The sequence below is a fragment of the Siphateles boraxobius genome, unplaced genomic scaffold (genome assembly GCF_051911475.1).
Source record: "Siphateles boraxobius isolate OS27281-9 unplaced genomic scaffold, OSU_SipBor_1 30, whole genome shotgun sequence".
In the NCBI taxonomy this organism is placed as follows: domain Eukaryota; kingdom Metazoa; phylum Chordata; class Actinopteri; order Cypriniformes; family Leuciscidae; genus Siphateles; species Siphateles boraxobius.
Genome location: NW_027508920.1, coordinates 17,563,553 through 17,572,028, shown reverse-complemented (window position 1 = coordinate 17,572,028; position 8,476 = coordinate 17,563,553). Strand labels below are relative to the sequence as shown.

General features: G+C 42.9%; 1 pseudogene; it reads left to right on the top strand.

Moving 5' to 3' along the window:
* Positions 1-5,105: 5,105 nt before the first annotated feature.
* Positions 5,106-8,191, top strand: LOC143757388 (uncharacterized; annotated as a pseudogene).
* The last annotated feature ends 285 nt before the right edge of the window (positions 8,192-8,476 follow it).

Here is an 8,476-nt window from a genome sequence, read left to right as displayed (position 1 = left end):
TATGACTGTGTGCTGGAACCTCTCCTGTCTCTTTTGCCTGCGTGACTTTCGGGGTTTCTCTGGTTGAGTGTCCAGGTCTGCATCATAAAAAGGCAGGGCACTGAGGGTAACAGAGGGCTCCTCCACCAGCTTGGCTTGGGCTCTAGTTACAGCAACATTGCAATTTTGAGGTTGGTTTAACAAATCAAACAAGACTGGCAGGTCACTACCCAGCACTACTGGAAAAGGAAGGTTGTCAGCAACTCCAATGTTCAACAGGTAGGGTTGTCCTTGTACTTCAACGTAAACATCAGCAGTGGGGTAAGGTTTCCTATCACCATGTACACAGCAGATGGGAATGGTTTCAAGGGTGCGGACAACATTAGATGGTACAAACTGCCTGTGCACCAAGGTCTGATCACTGCCAGAGTCAATTAGGGCCTTCAGAGCTTTACCATTAACTCTGACCGTTGTCATCTTCATGGATTGATTGCTGTAATATTTACGGTCATTTTCCCATGGCACAACACACATCTGAGTGAGCTTAGCAGGGTTCTTTGGGCACATTGGTTTTGTGTGACCCTCTTGGCCACACAGATAGCAAATAGGCACTTTACTAGACCTTTGTGTATTTGTTGGCTGGTTCTCCCTCAGAGGAGCCTTACCCACACCTGGTATTGCCCTCTGATGGTATTGAGAGGATGTGGGGCTGCGGGTGTCTTTTGTAGCCTTCCAGGTGGAGTAGCTCCACGGTTGTCCTTTCCTTCTTGCAGCCACAAACACATCAGCCAGTGAAGCAGCTTCTGCAGCCGTTGAGGGATCGTGTTCCCTGATCCATACCTGCAGCTCAGGAGATAGCATCCACAAATACTGCTCCAATATAATAATTTCACCAACAGCTTTAACAGTTTTACCTCTGGGTTGGATCCACTTCCCATAAAGCTCCTTCAATCTTACATACAGCTCCTTGGGACTTTCACCAGGATCAATATCTGCTGAACGGAATCTTTGCCTGTAGGTCTCTGGGTTAATGTCATATTTATTGAGAATGGCATCTTTAACAGTCATAATCATGAGCATCATCTAGGTCCATATTCACATAGGCCCCTCTAGCCTTACCCGTCAACAATGGAATAAGGCGGAAAACCCAGTCAGCCCTAGGCCACCGACATGCTGCTGCAATCCTCTCAAAAGTTATAAGAAAGTGTTCAATATCATCATGCTCTGTTAATTTCTCTAATCTGGGCTCTGGGGGGAACCGAAACTGACCTGATGAGGCAGTGGATGGAACACACTCTGGTGCTGACTCTGTTTGATCTTGGGGCCCAGGTTCAACTGAGTCCAGAGCTGTTGATGTGTTCGCTGAAATCGGGGAAGTGCGAGCTTGCACCTCAAGCTGCAGCAGTTGGAACTGATGTTGAAGTGACCTAAACCGCTGCTCCTGTCGTGCAGACTCCTCCCTCAGTCGAGCGTCACGAGCCTCTTGCTGGCCCATGTGGGCACGAAGAATGCTAGCCAAGTCCGACATCATTGGATCTCTGCTTTCTTCACCCTCAGTGCCTGTGACTCCTCCTGAAGCTCCATTGTCAGTGCCATCTGCTTGCTCCTCTTGTACAGTCTGTTGTTCCTGAGGCTCCCCTCGATTTCCTCTTCCTCTCCTTCCTCCACACTGCATTACTCCAAAAAAAAAGAAATGGAGAGGTTGAAAAAAAAACACAATAAAAATGACTCCTCAACTGGCTGGTCTCACCGCTGCCACCATATGTGAGGGACCAAGCTGGCAGGCATGAGGAGTCAAAAAATAAGTTTCCAAAAAATGTAAGTTTTTATTTACAAAACAAAAAAAACAACTAAGTTACAGAAAAAACTGAAAGTTCTGGGGCCATAAAAGAGGTCAACTTAAACAGAACATAACAAAGGCTAAACACATGAAGTAACTTAACAGACCTACTAGACTAACACATGGGGGAAACTTATATAGTGGCTGATCAGGCCATTCTGACACAAAAGGGGGTAGACAAACACATAATATATAAACAAACCACAATAACTACAACACATGTTAAACCAATGCTACCTAATATGAACTAAAGATAAATCAATTAAATAATCATAACAACAAAGTATAACTAGCAAAGAAAAGAACACAACTCAAAAATGAAATACTCTGCCACCCCCATGATTTGGGAAAACATGGCGCAGTCCAATCATCCATTCCCCTACTTAAACAACTTTGAGTCAGTTGAAAGTCCTTTTGCCTGTCGCCTGTCAGCCTGCCAGTGAACCCCCCGCAGCAACTCCCCGGAACTGGTAACTCAAAAAGAAAAGTATTAATTTCACAGAATGTAACTTAAAGATAAATGAACCTAAAATTAGCCAAATTGACAAAGTTAACTAAATGTGTGCACCCAAATGGAAAACTAAGTCAAATAACTAATAAAACTGTTTTTAAAACTAAAATGTGTCCAGTTATTTATTTGTATGATATATAATGTGCTCAAAACAAATGAAAGAGCTACCACCGCGAGTTGTTTCCATGTGTGGCTGCTAGTGCAGCCCTCACAGAGGTACAGAAAACACACGGGACTGCAAATTCATATGTATAGGCAGCATAGGTCCTACCTGCCGGCTGCTGGGCCTATACTGCCTGGCACATCAGCTCTACCACCTGACACATCAGCCTGACACACCCTTGAAATGTCTGATTTAGGCTTGTGCATTTAAGTGTGACACTTTGGCCTCTCTTATTAAGCATTTAAAGACGCACATAAAGGGAGGAATGGTAACTAGATGTCCATTTAGAGGTTGTGATTGTACGTTCACACACGTGATCACTTTTGCTTCACATATTTCCAGAAAACATAGGTGTGCAGAGGATGCAGTTTTAGATTACCTTGTTTTAGACAAGTCTATTGCTACAGAGCCGTTGCCGGGACCCAGTCAGTCATATTCAGAGGCTGCCGAGGAACATATTGAACCACAAATGCCATTAGCTGTCGACGAAAACCTATTTTTACAGAACCTTACACTTTTCTTACTGAAATTGCAATCTAAGCTACTCTTACCAGCAAGCACCATTCAAAACATTATTGATGGCTTTCAAAGTGCTCATGAACTTGGCCTGTCCAATTCCCTAAACATTCTGAGTGAGAAACTATAAGAACTCGGAATCCCTCAGGCCACTATAAGCAGCATCACTGAGGAAATGAACAGAGATGATCTACTCTCACTCTATAACAAGGGAATGCTCAGTACAGATGCAAAGAGGACGGCTGCTTTTAAAGAGTGTTTTAACTGTGTTCATCCCGTTCCTTTGCTCTTGGGCAATGATGAAAATGACAAAGAATGTTTTGCTCATTATGTTCCTATACATGAGACATTGGTGACACTTTTCAAAAATGAGTCTCTACGCGAACAGTATACCATGACACGTTTGCAGCCATCTACTGATGCGGTCTATCAGGATGTCAAGGATGGAGAAGGCTTTCAAAGTAATCCAATGTTGAAAGCTGACCCTTCTTCACTTGGTTTAATACTGTACCAAGATGCCTTTGAGGTTGTCAACCCCCTGGGCTCAGGGAAAAAAAAGCACAAAGTTTTAACGGTTTACCTAGCTCTGACTGACATCTTGCCTCACAATAGATCTTCTATTGATCAGATGCAACTTGTTCTCTTATGTAGGGAGCAGGACTTTAAGTATTTTGGGGTAAAAAAAGTTTTTGCTCCCCTGATTGAGGATCTCAAAATTGTGGAGCAGTGAGGTGTAGTCACATCTGATGGCATTGTACTAAAGGGCTCTTTGGTTGCCATTGCAGGAGACAACCTGGGATCCCATTGTATTGGGGGATTCTTGGAGAACTTCAGTCAGTCTACTTATTTTTGTAGTTACTGTGAGGTGTGTAGAGATGATTTCCTGACTAATCCTATATCGTGTGGCACCAAAAGAACAGCCCAATCATACGCAAGTAATTTACAAGACCAGGAAACTACTGCCACTGACTCTGTATGCGGCATCAAGTGTGACTCTCCTTTCAATCAGCTTTCAATTTCCATGTTTGCCAGCCTTGCCTACCAACATGTCTAGGCCATGACTTATTTGAGGGAGTCATAGCTTATGACCTTCCTTTATATATTCGCCATTTAGTTGAGGATAATCATTTTACATACCTGCAGATAAACAGGTGCAAGAACCAGTTCAGATATGAAGTTAACGATGGTAAAGATAAACCAGCAGACCTCTCTCCCACCAGTGACAAGCTCAGTGGGCATGCAGTTCAGAACTGGTGTTTGCTTAGACTTCTCCCACTCATGGTGGGTGACAGGATTAAAGATCCCTGCGAAAATGAGGTGTGGCAAAACTCTAGCAGAGAGGCACCAACTTCTACAAGCGTACTTGAGTGCAGGAAACTTGTTCCCTCCACTTGTACAAGCAGAAAAGGGGACTGATTTTCATGTTGGCAATTACAATGACAGGATCAGGGCATCTGTAGCCAGTTGTCCATTCGAGTTACAGTCGGCAGTGGCTTGTAATTGTGTTACAGTCAAAGGCACAGATTACAGAAGGGGGATGTACATTTTACTAGAGAACAGTGATGAAGGGCTTCTTATGGGGAAGATTATGCTAGTTATTGTTGTTCATAATTCGGTCTATTTTGTCTCAGAGAAACATACTTTTGTAAAGTTATGTGACACAGGTGTGACAATTATGACAAGACAATTATGTGTGCAGTAAGCAGGAAGATCTACTGGACTACAATCCTCTTTCAGCATACAATGTGTATGATCAGTCCCTTGTTGCTCTCCAACATTCTTTCCCAGAGGCAGTATGAGCAGGGAGGAAAGTGAGGATACAGAATACTTGAGGAGAGATGTGAGTAGTAGAGCAGGCTATGTAGTCATAGCAAACAAAGTTTTTTTTCTGTTTGGTAGCCTTGAATAAAGTTGATTTTGTCTTTAATTTTCTTTGCTTTGTTAGTTGAACAGACTATAGTAGGAAATATGCATACCGTGTAGGGATGGCAAAAATTAGAAATTACAGTGTTTAATGATTCAATACTTAATGAGATTAGGTCAAGGAAGCAGTGTGGTCATACTTGCCTGGTCTCCCTGATGACCTTCTTACCACCATGCTGGATGAGCTTGGGGTCGAGTCTATTGAAGATCTGACCTTGGTGGAGGAGAGGGTTCTGGTGAAATACCTCAAACCTATCCAAAGTCGGAAGTTAATGAAGGGCATCAAGGCTGGTGCATTCATTTGTTCACCCATTACACTTTTCACTCTTTCATGTCACTGAACTAGGGCCTTAGAACATTGGCAAAACTGGTAGACAATATACTTTGTATGTAGTCCCAAGCTCACACATTTGTTACCTGTCAAATACTATTGGATGAAGTGATTAATCTCAGGTGTGCAGCACATCTTGTAGACCTTATTCATGTTATTCGCGTGAATAAATTTGAATTGCTTCATCCAATAGTGCTGACAGGAAACCAATGTGTGAGCTTCCTCCAGGAAGTACTGGAGCAGGACTACAGTTAAGCACACAGTCTATTGACCCATAGCCCTACATATTGCCCTATCTTAATTTATAAATTGTTTCTGTGCCTTCTAGGACTTGTTACTCTTAATATGGATTTGGTCTCTGCTCCTGATCCAAGTCCTCCAAGTTCCCCAACTCCATGTTCTCCAAACACAACATTCCAGCCTCTAAATCAGCTGTTGCCCAGCCCTCCAAGCACTGCCCCAAGCACGTCAAGTGCTTCACAGCCTGGCGTACCATGGCATGTTGACTTTCGTCTCAACTGGGACCAGGTGTCATCAGCCATTCGACTTAGAGTGGAAAAAGAAGAAAGACCTTTGCCAGACGAGAGAAAGGCCTTCGTGGTCGTGCTCGTGGACCAAATGATGCAGCGCGACCGCAACCCAACCAGAGCCATGTGCCACAGCGTTGTGAGAAACATAGTCAGGTAGGGATGGGACTGTTATCAATATTAGCTGTCAGTTTATCCCCAGCCCCATCCCCTTCAACTGTTTGAAACTTTCACTGATTCATTCCCTGCACCTATGATGTAACAAGGGTGCAAAAGTGAAGACTTTGTAAACATGGTTTGTTTAAACAGAGCTAGTATATTCAAGAAAACCATACTAATTCACATGTTTTTATGAAGGTCTTGTTCAGCCTGATGTTTTTTTTTTGGTCTTGTTCAGCCTGATGTTTTTTTTAAGCGTGGTTCTTTCCTTTAAGTAATTCTTACATTAGCTGTACGCTTCTATCGTAAGTGCCACAATGGTGACATGTTTTCTAATTATCCCACCCACATTTTCAGGAGCCATCCAAAATCATTTGGCGACATTGGCAAGCACGGTGATACTGCTGCAGAATGATGTCACTCTCTTCTCCAACAAGTAAAAACGAGAGTGGAGTACAAAAATAGGAATAATACTCTTGCTCAACGCCGCAGAGAAAGAAGACCGCACACGGGAATGGCAGGAAAGGCCAGACTGGCAAGAGGTCCTGTTGACCAATATGGGTATGTGGCAATATGTATGTGGCAATATACATGTAAAGTCTGTCAATATTTGTTCGAAAGCATTGTATATGACCATGAATAACCCTGAAACAGGACAAAACATACTTTTCTCTTGTCTACTTTATTGACACTTTGACATGGACCCATTTCACAGCAAGTCTGTTTCGATGTTAATAGTGTAGTAAACACAGGTGCAATTAACTGTGATTATGGCCTTGTTCCATTTACGATTTAGCTGAGCCAGGGCGCTGATATTGTGCATAGTGGCTCTCTGGCATGCATGGTTGTGGTACACTAAATACCTTGACCTTAAAGGGATATTTCACCATTTGAGGAATTAAGCTCATTTTCCACCTCCCCTCGAGTAAAACAATTGATTTTTACCTTTCTCCCGTTCATCCAGTCGTTCCCTGAGTCTGGCGATACCACGTATACCTGATTTGACATGGAACTATACTCTCATTCTGGCGTAATAATCAAGGAACATTGCGAACGTACTATGGGTGCAGTGATATCACGCAGCACCTGAAAATAGTCCCCGTAGACTACTTTCAGGTGCAGCGTTATATATCACTGCGCCCATGGTACGTTTGCAACATTCCTTGATTATTACGCCAGAATTAGAGTATAGTTCCAAGTCAAATCAGCCTAGAAAATTGCCACGTTTCATTTTCCGTTAGTTTTATTGCACGTTCTAACTTGAGAAGAGACTACTTTTAAATAGGAAACATTCCGGAAATCTTAGTCACTTTGAGGGCGAGATGCTAATGGTCTAATCCGATCCAATGATCTATGATAGGCTGGAGTTATACGTGTTATCGCCAGACTCAGGGAACTGCTAGATGAATGGGAGAAAGGTAAAAATCAATTGTTTTACTCGAGGGAGGTGGAAAATGAGCTTAATTCCCCAAATGGTGGAATATCCCTTTAATTAGTTTGATAAAATACACCTGTGTTTACAACACTATTACACTGTAACAATTTCTGAGGGATGGGTCTAGTTAGACAGTCACAACAGGGAATCAAACTGCTGACCCTTCAGTCATGAGACGACTTGCTCAAACTTCTGCGCTATAACCGTCCCCAATAGTATTGTTACCCTGTGATGCCCACTCCTAGGTGTGTCAGGTGGGGCCCAGTAGATTGGCCAGAGGGGGAGACCGAGGCAACGTTGGAGAATATGAAGAGGGATCTGCTGAACATCTACTCAGGCATGTCATCTACTGTCTTTTTGGGTAATTTTTTTTAGACTTTAGTAATTGGTCAAGATCTGAACACTGTGTGTTGGGCGGCTACAAGACCAAATTGTTACTTGGGTACTACCAATACACTTGTATGTCTGTATACACAGTGGAAGGAATGAGTGGGGCAGAGAGAGCAGAACCAAATGATGGAAAAGACATACGTCATCCTGCGGAAATACCTTAACAAAGTGCCTGCTACAGCGATGTCTGAGATCAAACAGGAATGGCCATTTCTCTTCTCTCAGAAATGCCTATTCTCACACTTTGGCCTCCTGACGGACGTCGATGTCCTTCTGAAGCTACAGGAGGCAATTAGTCGACGAGGACAGACCATCCTGGATTACTGTGCAACACTGGACAACCCCAAGATCCGTGATGTTCTGGCCTGCTATGATCCAGACTCTGACATAATTTTTTATTTTTATTTGCAGAGGTAGTTGTCAGGCTCAGTTTTGAGTAGTCTTGTTCTTCTTGTCATTTTTCAAGACAACTTTGCACCACAAGGTGTTTACACAATGCTGTTGCGTGTGGACTCGTTTGAGATGTTTGAGACTGAGAGGATGGCTCTCCCTTTTATAAAAGCCATCTTAAAAAAGTTGAAAGTCTAGAAAGTTGAATTTCTTGAATTCTTGAAGTTCATCTGCTGAACATTAAAAATATTTGTTAATAAATAACCATTGGGCTAACATTGACTTTACCTCAGAGTTGTTTGTTGGGGGGAG